Raw genomic sequence first — 15811 nt, forward strand, 5'->3', positions numbered from 1 at the left:
GCTCTGACCAGGTTCTGTTACCCAGAATCCTTTGCAAACCTCAAAATTTGGCTAAAAAAACACATTTTCCTCACAATTCGGTGACAGAAAGTTCTGGAATCTGAGAGGAGCCACAAATTTCCTTCCACCCAGCATTTCCCCAAGTCTCCCGATAAAAATGGTACCTCACTTGTGTGGGTAGACCTAGCGCCCGCAACAGGATATGCCTCAAAACACAACGTGGACACATCACACAAAACAGAGCTGTTTTTTGCAAAGTGCCTACCTGTAGATTTTGGCCTCTAGCTTAGCCGGCACCTAGGGAAACCTACCAAATCTGAGCATTTCTTAAAACTAGAGACCTAGGGGAATCCAAGATGGGGTGACTTGTGGGGCTCTGACCAGGTTCTGTTACTCAGAATCCTTTGCAAACCTCAAAATTTGGCTAAAAAAACACATTTTCCTCACAATTCGGTGACAGAAAGTTCTGGAATCTGAGAGGAGCCACAAATTTCCTTCCATCCAGCGTTCCCCTAAGTATTCCGATAAAAATGATACCTCACTTGTGTGGGTAGTCCTAGCGCCCGCGACAGGAAATGTTCCAAAACACAAAGTGGGCACATCCCATTTTTTGACAGAAAACAGAGCTGTTTTTTGCAAAGTGCCTACCTGTAGATTTTGGCCTCTAGCTCAGACGGCACCTAGGGAAACCTACCAAACCTGTGCATTTTTGAAAACTAGAGACCTAGGGGAATTTAAGATCGGGTGACTTGTGGGGCTCTGACCAGGTTCTGTTACCCAGAATCCTTTGCAAACCTCAAAATTTGGCTAAAAAAACACATTTTCCTCACAATTCGGTGACAGAAAGTACTGGAATCTGAGAGGAGCCACAAATTTCCTTCCACCCAGCGTTCCCCCAAGTATTCCGATAAAAATGATACCTCACTTGTGTGGGTAGTCCTAGCGCCCGCGACAGGAAATGTTCCAAAACACAAAGTGGGCACATCCCATTTTTTGACAGAAAACAGAGCTGTTTTTTGCAAAGTGCCTACCTGTAGATTTTGGCCTCTAGCTGAGCCGGCACCTAGGGAAACCTACCAAACCTGTGCATTTTTAAAACTAGAGACCTAGAGGAATCCAAGATGGGGTGACTTGTGGGGCTCTGACCAGGTTCTGTTACCCATAATCCTTTGCAAACCTCAAAATTTGGCTAAAAAAACATATTTTCCTCGCATTTCAGTGACAGAAAGTTCTGGAATCTGAGAGGAGCCACAAATTTCCTTCCACCCAGCGTTCCCCCAAGTATTCCGATAAAAATGATACCTCACTTGTGTGGGTAGTCCTAGCGCCCGTGACAGGAAATGTTCCAAAACACAAAGTGGGCACATCCCATTTTTTGACAGAAAACAGAGCTGTTTTTTGCAAAGTGCCTACCTGTAGATTTTGGCCTCTAGCTCAGACGGCACCTAGGGAAACCTACCAAACCTGTGCATTTTTGAAAACTAGAGACCTAGGGGAATTTAAGATGGGGTGACTTGTGGGGCTCTGACCAGGTTCTGTTACCCAGAATCCTTTGCAAACCTCAAAATATGGCTAAAAAAACATATTTTCCTCACATTTCGGTGACAGAAAGTTCTGGAATCTGAGAGGAGCCACAAATTTCCTTCCACCCACCGTTCCCCCAAGTCTCCCGATAAAAATGGTACCTCACTTGTGTGGGTAGGCTCAGCGCCCGCAACAGGGTATGCCCCAAAACACAACGTGGACACATCACAGAAAACAGAGCTGTTTTTTGCAAAGTGCCTACCTGTAGATTTTGGCCTCTAGCTCAGCCGGCACCTAGGGAAACCTACCAAACCTGTGCATTTCTGAAAACTAGAGACCTAGGGGAATCCAAGATGGGGTGACTTGTGGGGCTCTGACCAGGTTCTGTTACCCAGAATCCCTTGCAAACCTCAAAATTTGGCTAAAAAAACATATTTTCCTCACATTTCGGTGACAGAAAGTTCTGGAATCTGAGAGGAGCCACAAATTTCCTTCCACCCAGTGTTTCCCCAAGTCTCCCGATCAAAATGGTACCTCACTTGTGTGGGTAGACCTAGCGCCCGCGACAGGATATGCCACAAAACACAACGTGGACACATCACACAAAACAGAGCTGTTTTTTGCAAATTGCCTACCTGTAGATTTTGGCCTCTAGCTCAGCCGGCACCTAGGGAAACCTACCAAATCTGTGCATTTTTGAAAACTAGAGACCTAGGGGAATCCAAGAGGGCGTGACTTGTGGGGCTCTGACCAGGTTCTGTTACCCAGAATCCTTTGCAAACCTCAAAATTTGGCTAAAAAAACAAATTTTCCTCACAATTCGGTGACAGAAAGTTCTGGAATCTGAGAGGAGCCACAAATTTCCTTCCACCCAGCGTTCCCCCAAGTATTCCGATAAAAATGATACCTCACTTGTGTGGGTAGTCCTAGCGCCCGCGACAGGATATGCCCCAAAACACAACGTGGACACATCACAGAAAACAGAGCTGTTTTTGGCAAAGTGCCTACCTGTAGAATTTGGCCTGTAGCTCAGCCGGCCCCTAGGGAAACCTTCCAAACCTGTGCATTTTTGAAAACTAGAGACCTAGGGGAATCCAAGATGGGGTGACCTGTGGAGCTCTGACCAGGTTCTGTTACCCAGAATCCTTTGCAAACCTCAGAATTTGGCTAAAAAAACACATTTTCCTCACATTTCGGTGACAGAAAATTCTGGAATCTGAGAGGAGACACAAATTTCCTTCCACCCAGCGTTTCCCCAAGTCTCCCGATAAAAATGGTACCTCACTTGTGTGGGTAGACCTAGCGCCCGCAACAGGATATGCCCCAAAACACAACGTGGACACATCACACAAAACAGAGCTGTTTTTTGCAAAGTGCCTACCTGTAGATTTTGGCCTCTAGCTCAGCCGGCACCTAGGGAAACCTACCAAATCTGTGCATTTCTTAAAACTAGAGACCTAGGGGAATCCAAGAGGGCGTGACTTGTGGGGCTCTGACCAGGTTCTGTTACCCAGAATCCTTTGCAAACCTCAAAATTTGGCTAAAAAAACACATTTTCCTCACAATTCGGTGACAGAAAGTTCTGGAATCTGAGAGGAGCCACAAATTTCCTTCCACCCAGCGTTCCCCCAAGTATTCCGATAAAAATGATACCTCACTTGTGTGGGTAGTCCTAGCGCCCGCGACAGGAAATGTTCCAAAACACAAAGTGGGCACATCCCATTTTTTGACAGAAAACAGAGCTGTTTTTTGCAAAGTGCCTACCTGTAGATTTTGGCCTCTAGCTGAGCCGGCACCTAGGGAAACCTACCAAACCTGTGCATTTTTTAAAACTAGAGACCTAGAGGAATCCAAGATGGGGTGACTTGTGGGGCTCTGACCAGGTTCTGTTACCCATAATCCTTTGCAAACCTCAAAATTTGGCTAAAAAAACATATTTTCCTCGCATTTCAGTGACAGAAAGTTCTGGAATCTGAGAGGAGCCACAAATTTCCTTCCACCCAGCGATCCCCCAAGTATTGCGATAAAAATGATACCTCACTTGTGTGGGTAGTCCTAGCGCCCGTGACAGGAAATGTTCCAAAACACAAAGTGGGCACATCCCATTTTTTGACAGAAAACAGAGCTGTTTTTTGCAAAGTGCCTACCTGTAGATTTTGGCCTCTAGCTCAGACGGCACCTAGGGAAACCTACCAAACCTGTGCATTTTTGAAAACTAGAGACCTAGGGGAATTTAAGATGGGGTGACTTGTGGGGCTCTGACCAGGTTCTGTTACCCAGAATCCTTTGCAAACCTCAAAATATGGCTAAAAAAACATATTTTCCTCACATTTCGGTGACAGAAAGTTCTGGAATCTGAGAGGAGCCACAAATTTCCTTCCACCCACCGTTCCCCCAAGTCTCCCGATAAAAATGGTACCTCACTTGTGTGGGTACGCTCAGCGCCCGCAACAGGATATGCCCCAAAACACAACGTGGACACATCACAGAAAACAGAGCTGTTTTTTGCAAAGTGCCTACCTGTAGATTTTGGCCTCTAGCTCAGCCGGCACCTAGGGAAACCTACCAAACCTGTGCATTTCTGAAAACTAGAGACCTAGGGGAATCCAAGATGGGGTGACTTGTGGGGCTCTGACCAGGTTCTGTTACCCAGAATCCCTTGCAAACCTCAAAATTTGGCTAAAAAAACATATTTTCCTCATATTTCGGTGACAGAAAGTTCTGGAATCTGAGAGGAGCCACAAATTTCCTTCCACCCAGCATTTCCCCAAGTCTCCCGATAAAAATGGTACCTCACTTGTGTGGGTAGACCTAGCGCCCGCAACAGGATATGCCTCAAAACACAACATGGACACATCACACAAAACAGAGCTGTTTTTTGCAAAGTGCCTACCTGTAGATTTTGGCCTCTAGCTTAGCCGGCACCTAGGGAAACCTACCAAATCTGAGCATTTCTTAAAACTAGAGACCTAGGGGAATCCAAGATGGGGTGACTTGTGGGGCTCTGACCAGGTTCTGTTACTCAGAATCCTTTGCAAACCTCAAAATTTGGCTAAAAAAACACATTTTCCTCACAATTCGGTGACAGAAAGTTCTGGAATCTGAGAGGAGCCACAAATTTCCTTCCATCCAGCGTTCCCCTAAGTATTCCGATAAAAATGATACCTCACTTGTGTGGGTAGTCCTAGCGCCCGCGACAGGAAATGTTCCAAAACACAAAGTGGGCACATCCCATTATTTGACAGAAAACAGAGCTGTTTTTTGCAAAGTGCCTACCTGTAGATTTTGGCCTCTAGCTCAGCCGGCACCTAGGGAAACCTACCAAACCTGTGCATTTTTGAAAACTAGAGACCTAGGGGAATCGAAGATGGGGTGACTTGTGGGGCTCTGACCAGGTTCTGTTACCCATAATCCTTTGCAAACCTCACAATTTTGCTAAAAAAACATATTTTCCTCACATTTCGGTGACAGAAAGTCCTGGAATCTGAGAGGAGCCACAAATTTCCTTCCACCCAGTGTTCCCCCAAGTATTCCGATAAAAATGATACCTCACTTGTGTGGGTAGTCCTAGCGCCCGCAAGAGGAAATGTCCCAAAACACAAAGTGGGCACATTCCTTTTTTTGACAGAAAACAGAGCTGTTTTTTGCAAAGTGGCTACTTGTAGATTTTGGCCTCTAGCTCAGCCGGCACCTAGGGAAACCTACCAAACCTGTGCATTTCTGAAAACCAGAGACCTAGGGGAATCCAGGATGGGGTGCCTTGTGGGGCTCTGACCAGGTTCTGTTACCCAGAATCCTTTGCAAACCTCAAACTTTGGCTAAAAAAACATATTTTCCTCACATTTCGTTGACAGAAAGTTCTGGAATCTGAGAGGAGCCACAAATTTCCTTCCACCCAGCGTTCCCCCAAGTAGTCCGATAAAAATGATACCTCACTTGTGTGGGTAGGCTTAGCGCCCGCAACAGGATATGCCCCAAAACACAACGTGGACACATCACAGAAAACAGAGCTGTTTTTGGCAAAGTGCATACCTGTAGAATTTGGCCTGTAGCTCAGCCGGCCCCTAGGGAAACCTACCAAACCTGTGCATTTTTTAAAACTAGAGACCTAGGGGAATCCAAGATGGGGTGACTTGTGGAGCTCTGACCAGGTTCGTTACCCAGAATCCTTTGCAAACCTCAGAATTTGGCTAAAAAAACACATTTTCCTCACATTTCGGTGACAGAAAATTCTGGAATCTGAGAGGAGATACAAATTTCCTTCCACCCAGCGTTCCCCCAAGTATTCCGATAAAAATGATACCTCACTTGTGTGGGTAGTCCTAGCGCCCGCGACAGGATATGCCCCAAAACACAACGTGGACACATCACAGAAAACAGAGCTGTTTTTGGCAAAGTGCCTACCTGTAGAATTTGGCCTGTAGCTCAGCCGGCCCCTAGGGAAACCTACCAAACCTGTGCATTTTTGAAAACTAGAGACCTAGGGGAATCCAAGATGGGGTGACTTGTGGAGCTCTGACCAGGTTCTGTTACCCAGAATCCTTTGCAAACCTCAGAATTTGGCTAAAAAAACACATTTTCCTCACATTTCGGTGACAGAAAATTCTGGAATCTGAGAGGAGACACAAATTTCCTTCCACCCAGCGTTTCCCCAAGTCTCCCGATAAAAATGGTACCTCACTTGTGTGGGTAGACCTAGCGCCCGCAACAGGATATGCCCCAAAACACAACGTGGACACATCACACAAAACAGAGCTGTTTTTTGCAAAGTGCCTACCTGTAGATTTTGGCCTCTAGCTCAGCCGGCACCTAGGGAAACCTACCAAATCTGTGCATTTCTTAAAACTAGAGACCTAGGGGAATCCAAGAGGGCGTGACTTGTGGGGCTCTGACCAGGTTCTGTTACCCAGAATCCTTTGCAAACCTCAAAATTTGGCTAAAAAAACACATTTTCCTCACAATTCGGTGACAGAAAGTTCTGGAATCTGAGAGGAGCCACAAATTTCCTTCCACCCAGCGTTCCCCCAAGTATTCCGATAAAAATGATACCTCACTTGTGTGGGTAGTCCTAGCGCCCGCGACAGGAAATGTTCCAAAACACAAAGTGGGCACATCCCATTTTTTGACAGAAAACAGAGCTGTTTTTTGCAAAGTGCCTACCTGTAGATTTTGGCCTCTAGCTGAGCCGGCACCTAGGGAAACCTACCAAACCTGTGCATTTTTTAAAACTAGAGACCTAGAGGAATCCAAGATGGGGTGACTTGTGGGGCTCTGACCAGGTTCTGTTACCCATAATCCTTTGCAAACCTCAAAATTTGGCTAAAAAAACATATTTTCCTCGCATTTCAGTGACAGAAAGTTCTGGAATCTGAGAGGAGCCACAAATTTCCTTCCACCCAGCGTTCCCCCAAGTATTCCGATAAAAATGATACCTCACTTGTGTGGGTAGTCCTAGCGCCCGTGACAGGAAATGTTCCAAAACACAAAGTGGGCACATCCCATTTTTTGACAGAAAACAGAGCTGTTTTTTGCAAAGTGCCTACCTGTAGATTTTGGCCTCTAGCTCAGACGGCACCTAGGGAAACCTACCAAACCTGTGCATTTTTGAAAACTAGAGACCTAGGGGAATTTAAGATGGGGTGACTTGTGGGGCTCTGACCAGGTTCTGTTACCCAGAATCCTTTGCAAACCTCAAAATATGGCTAAAAAAACATATTTTCCTCACATTTCGGTGACAGAAAGTTCTGGAATCTGAGAGGAGCCACAAATTTCCTTCCACCCACCGTTCCCCCAAGTCTCCCGATAAAAATGGTACCTCACTTGTGTGGGTAGGCTCAGCGCCCGCAACAGGATATGCCCCAAAACACAACGTGGACACATCACAGAAAACAGAGCTGTTTTTTGCAAAGTGCCTACCTGTAGATTTTGGCCTCTAGCTCAGCCGGCACCTAGGGAAACCTACCAAACCTGTGCATTTCTGAAAACTAGAGACCTAGGGGAATCCAAGATGGGGTGACTTGTGGGGCTCTGACCAGGTTCTGTTACCCAGAATCCCTTGCAAACCTCAAAATTTGGCTAAAAAAACATATTTTCCTCACATTTCGGTGACAGAAAGTTCTGGAATCTGAGAGGAGCCACAAATTTCCTTCCACCCAGCATTTCCCCAAGTCTCACGATAAAAATGGTACCTCACTTGTGTGGGTAGACCTAGCGCCCGCAACAGGATATGCCTCAAAACACAACGTGGACACATCACACAAAACAGAGCTGTTTTTTGCAAAGTGCCTACCTGTAGATTTTGGCCTCTAGCTTAGCCGGCACCTAGGGAAACCTACCAAATCTGAGCATTTCTTAAAACTAGAGACCTAGGGGAATCCAAGATGGGGTGACTTGTGGGGCTCTGACCAGGTTCTGTTACTCAGAATCCTTTGCAAACCTCAAAATTTGGCTAAAAAAACACATTTTCCTCACAATTCGGTGACAGAAAGTTCTGGAATCTGAGAGGAGCCACAAATTTCCTTCCATCCAGCGTTCCCCTAAGTATTCCGATAAAAATGATACCTCACTTGTGTGGGTAGTCCTAGCGCCCGCGACAGGAAATGTTCCAAAACACAAAGTGGGCACATCCCATTTTTTGACAGAAAACAGAGCTGTTTTTTGCAAAGTGCCTACCTGTAGATTTTGGCCTCTAGCTCAGACGGCACCTAGGGAAACCTACCAAACCTGTGCATTTTTGAAAACTAGAGACCTAGGGGAATTTAAGATCGGGTGACTTGTGGGGCTCTGACCAGGTTCTGTTACCCAGAATCCTTTGCAAACCTCAAAATTTGGCTAAAAAAACACATTTTCCTCACAATTCGGTGACAGAAAGTTCTGGAATCTGAGAGGAGCCACAAATTTCCTTCCACCCAGCGTTCCCCCAAGTATTCCGATAAAAATGATACCTCACTTGTGTGGGTAGTCCTAGCGCCCGCGACAGGAAATGTTCCAAAACACAAAGTGGGCACATCCCATTTTTTGACAGAAAACAGAGCTGTTTTTTGCAAAGTGCCTACCTGTAGATTTTGGCCTCTAGCTGAGCCGGCACCTAGGGAAACCTACCAAACCTGTGCATTTTTTAAAACTAGAGACCTAGAGGAATCCAAGATGGGGTGACTTGTGGGGCTCTGACCAGGTTCTGTTACCCATAATCCTTTGCAAACCTCAAAATTTGGCTAAAAAAAACATATTTTCCTCGCATTTCAGTGACAGAAAGTTCTGGAATCTGAGAGGAGCCACAAATTTCCTTCCACCCAGCGTTCCCCCAAGTATTCCGATAAAAATGATACCTCACTTGTGTGGGTAGTCCTAGCGCCCGTGACAGGAAATGTTCCAAAACACAAAGTGGGCACATCCCATTTTTTGACAGAAAACAGAGCTGTTTTTTGCAAAGTGCCTACCTGTAGATTTTGGCCTCTAGCTCAGACGGCACCTAGGGAAACCTACCAAACCTGTGCATTTTTGAAAACTAGAGACCTAGGGGAATTTAAGATGGGGTGACTTGTGGGGCTCTGACCAGGTTCTGTTACCCAGAATCCTTTGCAAACCTCAAAATATGGCTAAAAAAACATATTTTCCTCACATTTCGGTGACAGAAAGTTCTGGAATCTGAGAGGAGCCACAAATTTCCTTCCACCCACCGTTCCCCCAAGTCTCCCGATAAAAATGGTACCTCACTTGTGTGGGTAGGCTCAGCGCCCGCAACAGGGTATGCCCCAAAACACAACGTGGACACATCACAGAAAACAGAGCTGTTTTTTGCAAAGTGCCTACCTGTAGATTTTGGCCTCTAGCTCAGCCGGCACCTAGGGAAACCTACCAAACCTGTGCATTTCTGAAAACTAGAGACCTAGGGGAATCCAAGATGGGGTGACTTGTGGGGCTCTGACCAGGTTCTGTTACCCAGAATCCCTTGCAAATCTCAAAATTTGGCTAAAAAAACATATTTTCCTCACATTTCGGTGACAGAAAGTTCTGGAATCTGAGAGGAGCCACAAATTTCCTTCCACCCAGTGTTTCCCCAAGTCTCCCGATCAAAATGGTACCTCACTTGTGTGGGTAGACCTAGCGCCCGCGACAGGATATGCCACAAAACACAACGTGGACACATCACACAAAACAGAGCTGTTTTTTGCAAAGTGCCTACCTGTAGATTTTGGCCTCTAGCTCAGCCGGCACCTAGGGAAACCTACCAAATCTGTGCATTTTTGAAAACTAGAGACCTAGGGGAATCCAAGAGGGCGTGACTTGTGGGGCTCTGACCAGGTTCTGTTACCCAGAATCCTTTGCAAACCTCAAAATTTGGCTAAAAAAAACAAATTTTCCTCACAATTCGGTGACAGAAAGTTCTGGAATCTGAGAGGAGCTACAAATTTCCTTCCACCCAGCGTTCCCCCAAGTATTCCGATAAAAATGATACCTCACTTGTGTGGGTAGTCCTAGCGCCCGCGACAGGATATGCCCCAAAACACAACGTGGACACATCACAGAAAACAGAGCTGTTTTTGGCAAAGTGCCTACCTGTAGAATTTGGCCTGTAGCTCAGCCGGCCCCTAGGGAAACCTACCAAACCTGTGCATTTTTGAAAACTAGAGACCTAGGGGAATCCAAGATGGGGTGACTTGTGGAGCTCTGACCAGGTTCTGTTACCCAGAATCCTTTGCAAACCTCAGAATTTGGCTAAAAAAACACATTTTCCTCACATTTCGGTGACAGAAAATTCTGGAATCTGAGAGGAGACACAAATTTCCTTCCACCCAGCGTTTCCCCAAGTCTCCCGATAAAAATGGTACCTCACTTGTGTGGGTAGACCTAGCGCCCGCAACAGGATATGCCCCAAAACACAACGTGGACACATCACACAAAACAGAGCTGTTTTTTGCAAAGTGCCTACCTGTAGATTTTGGCCTCTAGCTCAGCCGGCACCTAGGGAAACCTACCAAATCTGTGCATTTCTTAAAACTAGAGACCTAGGGGAATCCAAGAGGGCGTGACTTGTGGGGCTCTGACCAGGTTCTGTTACCCAGAATCCTTTGCAAACCTCAAAATTTGGCTAAAAAAACACATTTTCCTCACAATTCGGTGACAGAAAGTTCTGGAATCTGAGAGGAGCCACAAATTTCCTTCCACCCAGCGTTCCCCCAAGTATTCCGATAAAAATGATACCTCACTTGTGTGGGTAGTCCTAGCGCCCGCGACAGGAAATGTTCCAAAACACAAAGTGGGCACATCCCATTTTTTGACAGAAAACAGAGCTGTTTTTTGCAAAGTGCCTACCTGTAGATTTTGGCCTCTAGCTGAGCCGGCACCTAGGGAAACCTACCAAACCTGTGCATTTTTTAAAACTAGAGACCTAGAGGAATCCAAGATGGGGTGACTTGTGGGGCTCTGACCAGGTTCTGTTACCCATAATCCTTTGCAAATCTCAAAATTTGGCTAAAAAAACATATTTTCCTCGCATTTCAGTGACAGAAAGTTCTGGAATCTGAGAGGAGCCACAAATTTCCTTCCACCCAGCGTTCCCCCAAGTATTCCGATAAAAATGATACCTCACTTGTGTGGGTAGTCCTAGCGCCCGTGACAGGAAATGTTCCAAAACACAAAGTGGGCACATCCCATTTTTTGACAGAAAACAGAGCTGTTTTTTGCAAAGTGCCTACCTGTAGATTTTGGCCTCTAGCTCAGACGGCACCTAGGGAAACCTACCAAACCTGTGCATTTCTGAAAACTAGAGACCTAGGGGAATCCAAGATGGGGTGACTTGTGGAGCTCTGACCAGGTTCTGTTACCCAGAATCCTTTGCAAACCTCAGAATTTGGCTAAAAAAACACATTTTCCTCACATTTCGGTGACAGAAAATTCTGGAATCTGAGAGGAGACACAAATTTCCTTCCACCCAGCGTTTCCCCAAGTCTCCCGATAAAAATGGTACCTCACTTGTGTGGGTAGACCTAGCGCCCGCAACAGGATATGCCCCAAAACACAACGTGGACACATCACACAAAACAGAGCTGTTTTTTGCAAAGTGCCTACCTGTAGATTTTGGCCTCTAGCTCAGCCGGCACCTAGGGAAACCTACCAAATCTGTGCATTTCTTAAAACTAGAGACCTAGGGGAATCCAAGAGGGCGTGACTTGTGGGGCTCTGACCAGGTTCTGTTACCCAGAATCCTTTGCAAACCTCAAAATATGGCTAAAAAAACACATTTTCCTCACAATTCGGTGACAGAAAGTTCTGGAATCTGAGAGGAGCCACAAATTTCCTTCCACCCAGCGTTCCCCCAAGTATTCCGATAAAAATGATACCTCACTTGTGTGGGTAGTCCTAGCGCCCGCGACAGGAAATGTTCCAAAACACAAAGTGGGCACATCCCATTTTTTGACAGAAAACAGAGCTGTTTTTTGCAAAGTGCCTACCTGTAGATTTTGGCCTCTAGCTGAGCCGGCACCTAGGGAAACCTACCAAACCTGTGCATTTTTTAAAACTAGAGACCTAGAGGAATCCAAGATGGGGTGACTTGTGGGGCTCTGACCAGGTTCTGTTACCCATAATCCTTTGCAAACCTCAAAATTTGGCTAAAAAAACATATTTTCCTCGCATTTCAGTGACAGAAAGTTCTGGAATCTGAGAGGAGCCACAAATTTCCTTCCACCCAGCGTTCCCCCAAGTATTCCGATAAAAATGATACCTCACTTGTGTGGGTAGTCCTAGCGCCCGTGACAGGAAATGTTCCAAAACACAAAGTGGGCACATCCCATTTTTTGACAGAAAACAGAGCTGTTTTTTGCAAAGTGCCTACCTGTAGATTTTGGCCTCTAGCTCAGACAGCACCTAGGGAAACCTACCAAATCTGTGCATTTTTGAAAACTAGAGACCTAGGGGAATTTAAGATGGGGTGACTTGTGGGGCTCTGACCAGGTTCTGTTACCCAGAATCCTTTGCAAACCTCAAAATATGGCTAAAAAAACATATTTTCCTCACATTTCGGTGACAGAAAGTTCTGGAATCTGAGAGGAGCCACAAATTTCCTTCCACCCACCGTTCCCCCAAGTCTCCCGATAAAAATGGTACCTCACTTGTGTGGGTAGGCTTAGCGCCCGCAACAGGATATGCCCCAAAACACAACGTGGACACATCACAGAAAACAGAGCTGTTTTTTGCAAAGTGCCTACCTGTAGATTTTGGCCTCTAGCTCAGCCGGCACCTAGGGAAACCTACCAAACCTGTGCATTTCTGAAAACTAGAGACCTAGGGGAATCCAAGATGGGGTGACTTGTGGGGCTCTGACCAGGTTCTGTTACCCAGAATCCCTTGCAAACCTCAAAATTTGGCTAAAAAAACATATTTTCCTCACATTTCGGTGACAGAAAGTTCTGGAATCAGAGAGGAGCCACAAATTTCCTTCCACCCACCGTTCCCCCAAGTCTCCCGATAAAAATGGTACCTCACTTGTGTGGGTAGGCTTAGCGCCCGCAACAGGATATGCCCCAAAACACAACGTGGACACATCACAGAAAACAGAGCTGTTTTTTGCAAAGTGCCTACCTGTAGATTTTGGCCTCTAGCTTAGCCGGCACCTAGGGAAACCTACCAAATCTGAGCATTTCTTAAAACTAGAGACCTAGGGGAATCCAAGATGGGGTGACTTGTGGGGCTCTGACCAGGTTCTGTTACTCAGAATCCTTTGCAAACCTCAAAATTTGGCTAAAAAAACACATTTTCCTCACAATTCGGTGACAGAAAGTTCTGGAATCTGAGAGGAGCCACAAATTTCCTTCCATCCAGCGTTCCCCTAAGTATTCCGATAAAAATGATACCTCACTTGTGTGGGTAGTCCTAGCGCCCGCGACAGGAAATGTTCCAAAACACAAAGTGGGCACATCCCATTATTTGACAGAAAACAGAGCTGTTTTTTGCAAAGTGCCTACCTGTAGATTTTGGCCTCTAGCTCAGCCGGCACCTAGGGAAACCTACCAAACCTGTGCATTTTTGAAAACTAGAGACCTAGGGGAATCGAAGATGGGGTGACTTGTGGGGCTCTGACCAGGTTCTGTTACCCATAATCCTTTGCAAACCTCACAATTTTGCTAAAAAAACATATTTTCCTCACATTTCGGTGACAGAAAGTCCTGGAATCTGAGAGGAGCCACAAATTTCCTTCCACCCAGCGTTCCCCCAAGTATTCCGATAAAAATGATACCTCACTTGTGTGGGTAGTCCTAGCGCCCGCAAGAGGAAATGTCCCAAAACACAAAGTGGGCACATTCCTTTTTTTGACAGAAAACAGAGCTGTTTTTTGCAAAGTGGCTACTTGTAGATTTTGGCCTCTAGCTCAGCCGGCACCTAGGGAAACCTACCAAACCTGTGCATTTCTGAAAACCAGAGACCTAGGGGAATCCAGGATGGGGTGCCTTGTGGGGCTCTGACCAGGTTCTGTTACCCAGAATCCTTTGCAAACCTCAAACTTTGGCTAAAAAAACATATTTTCCTCACATTTCGGTGACAGAAAGTTCTGGAATCTGAGAGGAGCCACAAATTTCCTTCCACCCAGTGTTTCCCCAAGTCTCCCGATCAAAATGGTACCTCACTTGTGTGGGTAGACCTAGCGCCCGCGACAGGATATGCCACAAAACACAACGTGGACACATCACACAAAACAGAGCTGTTTTTTGCAAAGTGCCTACCTGTAGATTTTGGCCTCTAGCTCAGCCGGCACCTAGGGAAACCTACCAAATCTGTGCATTTTTGAAAACTAGAGACCTAGGGGAATCCAAGAGGGCGTGACTTGTGGGGCTCTGACCAGGTTCTGTTACCCAGAATCCTTTGCAAACCTCAAAATTTGGCTAAAAAAACACATTTTCCTCACAATTCGGTGACAGAAAGTTCTGGAATCTGAGAGGAGCCACAAATTTCCTTCCACCCAGCGTTCCCCCAAGTATTCCGATAAAAATGATACCTCACTTGTGTGGGTAGTCCTAGCGCCCGCGACAGGATATGCCCCAAAACACAACGTGGACACATCACAGAAAACAGAGCTGTTTTTGGCAAAGTGCCTACCTGTAGAATTTGGCCTGTAGCTCAGCCGGCCCCTAGGGAAACCTACCAAACCTGTGCATTTTTGAAAACTAGAGACCTAGGGGAATCCAAGATGGGGTGACTTGTGGAGCTCTGACCAGGTTCTGTTACCCAGAATCCTTTGCAAACCTCAGAATTTGGCTAAAAAAACACATTTTCCTCACATTTCGGTGACAGAAAATTCTGGAATCTGAGAGGAGACACAAATTTCCTTCCACCCAGCGTTTCCCCAAGTCTCCCGATAAAAATGGTACCTCACTTGTGTGGGTAGACCTAGCGCCCGCAACAGGATATGCCCCAAAACACAACGTGGACACATCACACAAAACAGAGCTGTTTTTTGCAAAGTGCCTACCTGTAGATTTTGGCCTCTAGCTCAGCCGGCACCTAGGGAAACCTACCAAATCTGTGCATTTCTTAAAACTAGAGACCTAGGGGAATCCAAGAGGGCGTGACTTGTGGGGCTCTGACCAGGTTCTGTTACCCAGAATCCTTTGCAAACCTCAAAATTTGGCTAAAAAAACACATTTTCCTCACAATTCGGTGACAGAAAGTTCTGGAATCTGAGAGGAGCCACAAATTTCCTTCCACCCAGCATTTCCCCAAGTCTCCCGATAAAAATGGTACCTCACTTGTGTGGGTAGACCTAGCGCCCGCAACAGGATATGCCTCAAAACACAACGTGGACACATCACACAAAACAGAGCTGTTTTTTGCAAAGTGCCTACCTGTAGATTTTGGCCTCTAGCTTAGCCGGCACCTAGGGAAACCTACCAAATCTGAGCATTTCTTAAAACTAGAGACCTAGGGGAATCCAAGATGGGGTGACTTGTGGGGCTCTGACCAGGTTCTGTTACTCAGAATCCTTTGCAAACCTCAAAATTTGGCTAAAAAAACACATTTTCCTCACAATTCGGTGACAGAAAGTTCTGGAATCTGAGAGGAGCCACAAATTTCCTTCCATCCAGCGTTCCCCTAAGTATTCCGATAAAAATGATACCTCACTTGTGTGGGTAGTCCTAGCGCCCGCGACAGGAAATGTTCCAAAACACAAAGTGGGCACATCCCATTTTTTGACAGAAAACAGAGCTGTTTTTTGCAAAGTGCCTACCTGTAGATTTTGGCCTCTAGCTCAGACGGCACCTAGGGAAACCTACCAAACCTGTGCATTTTT

The sequence above is a fragment of the Pleurodeles waltl genome, chromosome 1_2 (assembly GCF_031143425.1).
Source record: "Pleurodeles waltl isolate 20211129_DDA chromosome 1_2, aPleWal1.hap1.20221129, whole genome shotgun sequence".
NCBI lineage: Eukaryota > Metazoa > Chordata > Amphibia > Caudata > Salamandridae > Pleurodeles > Pleurodeles waltl.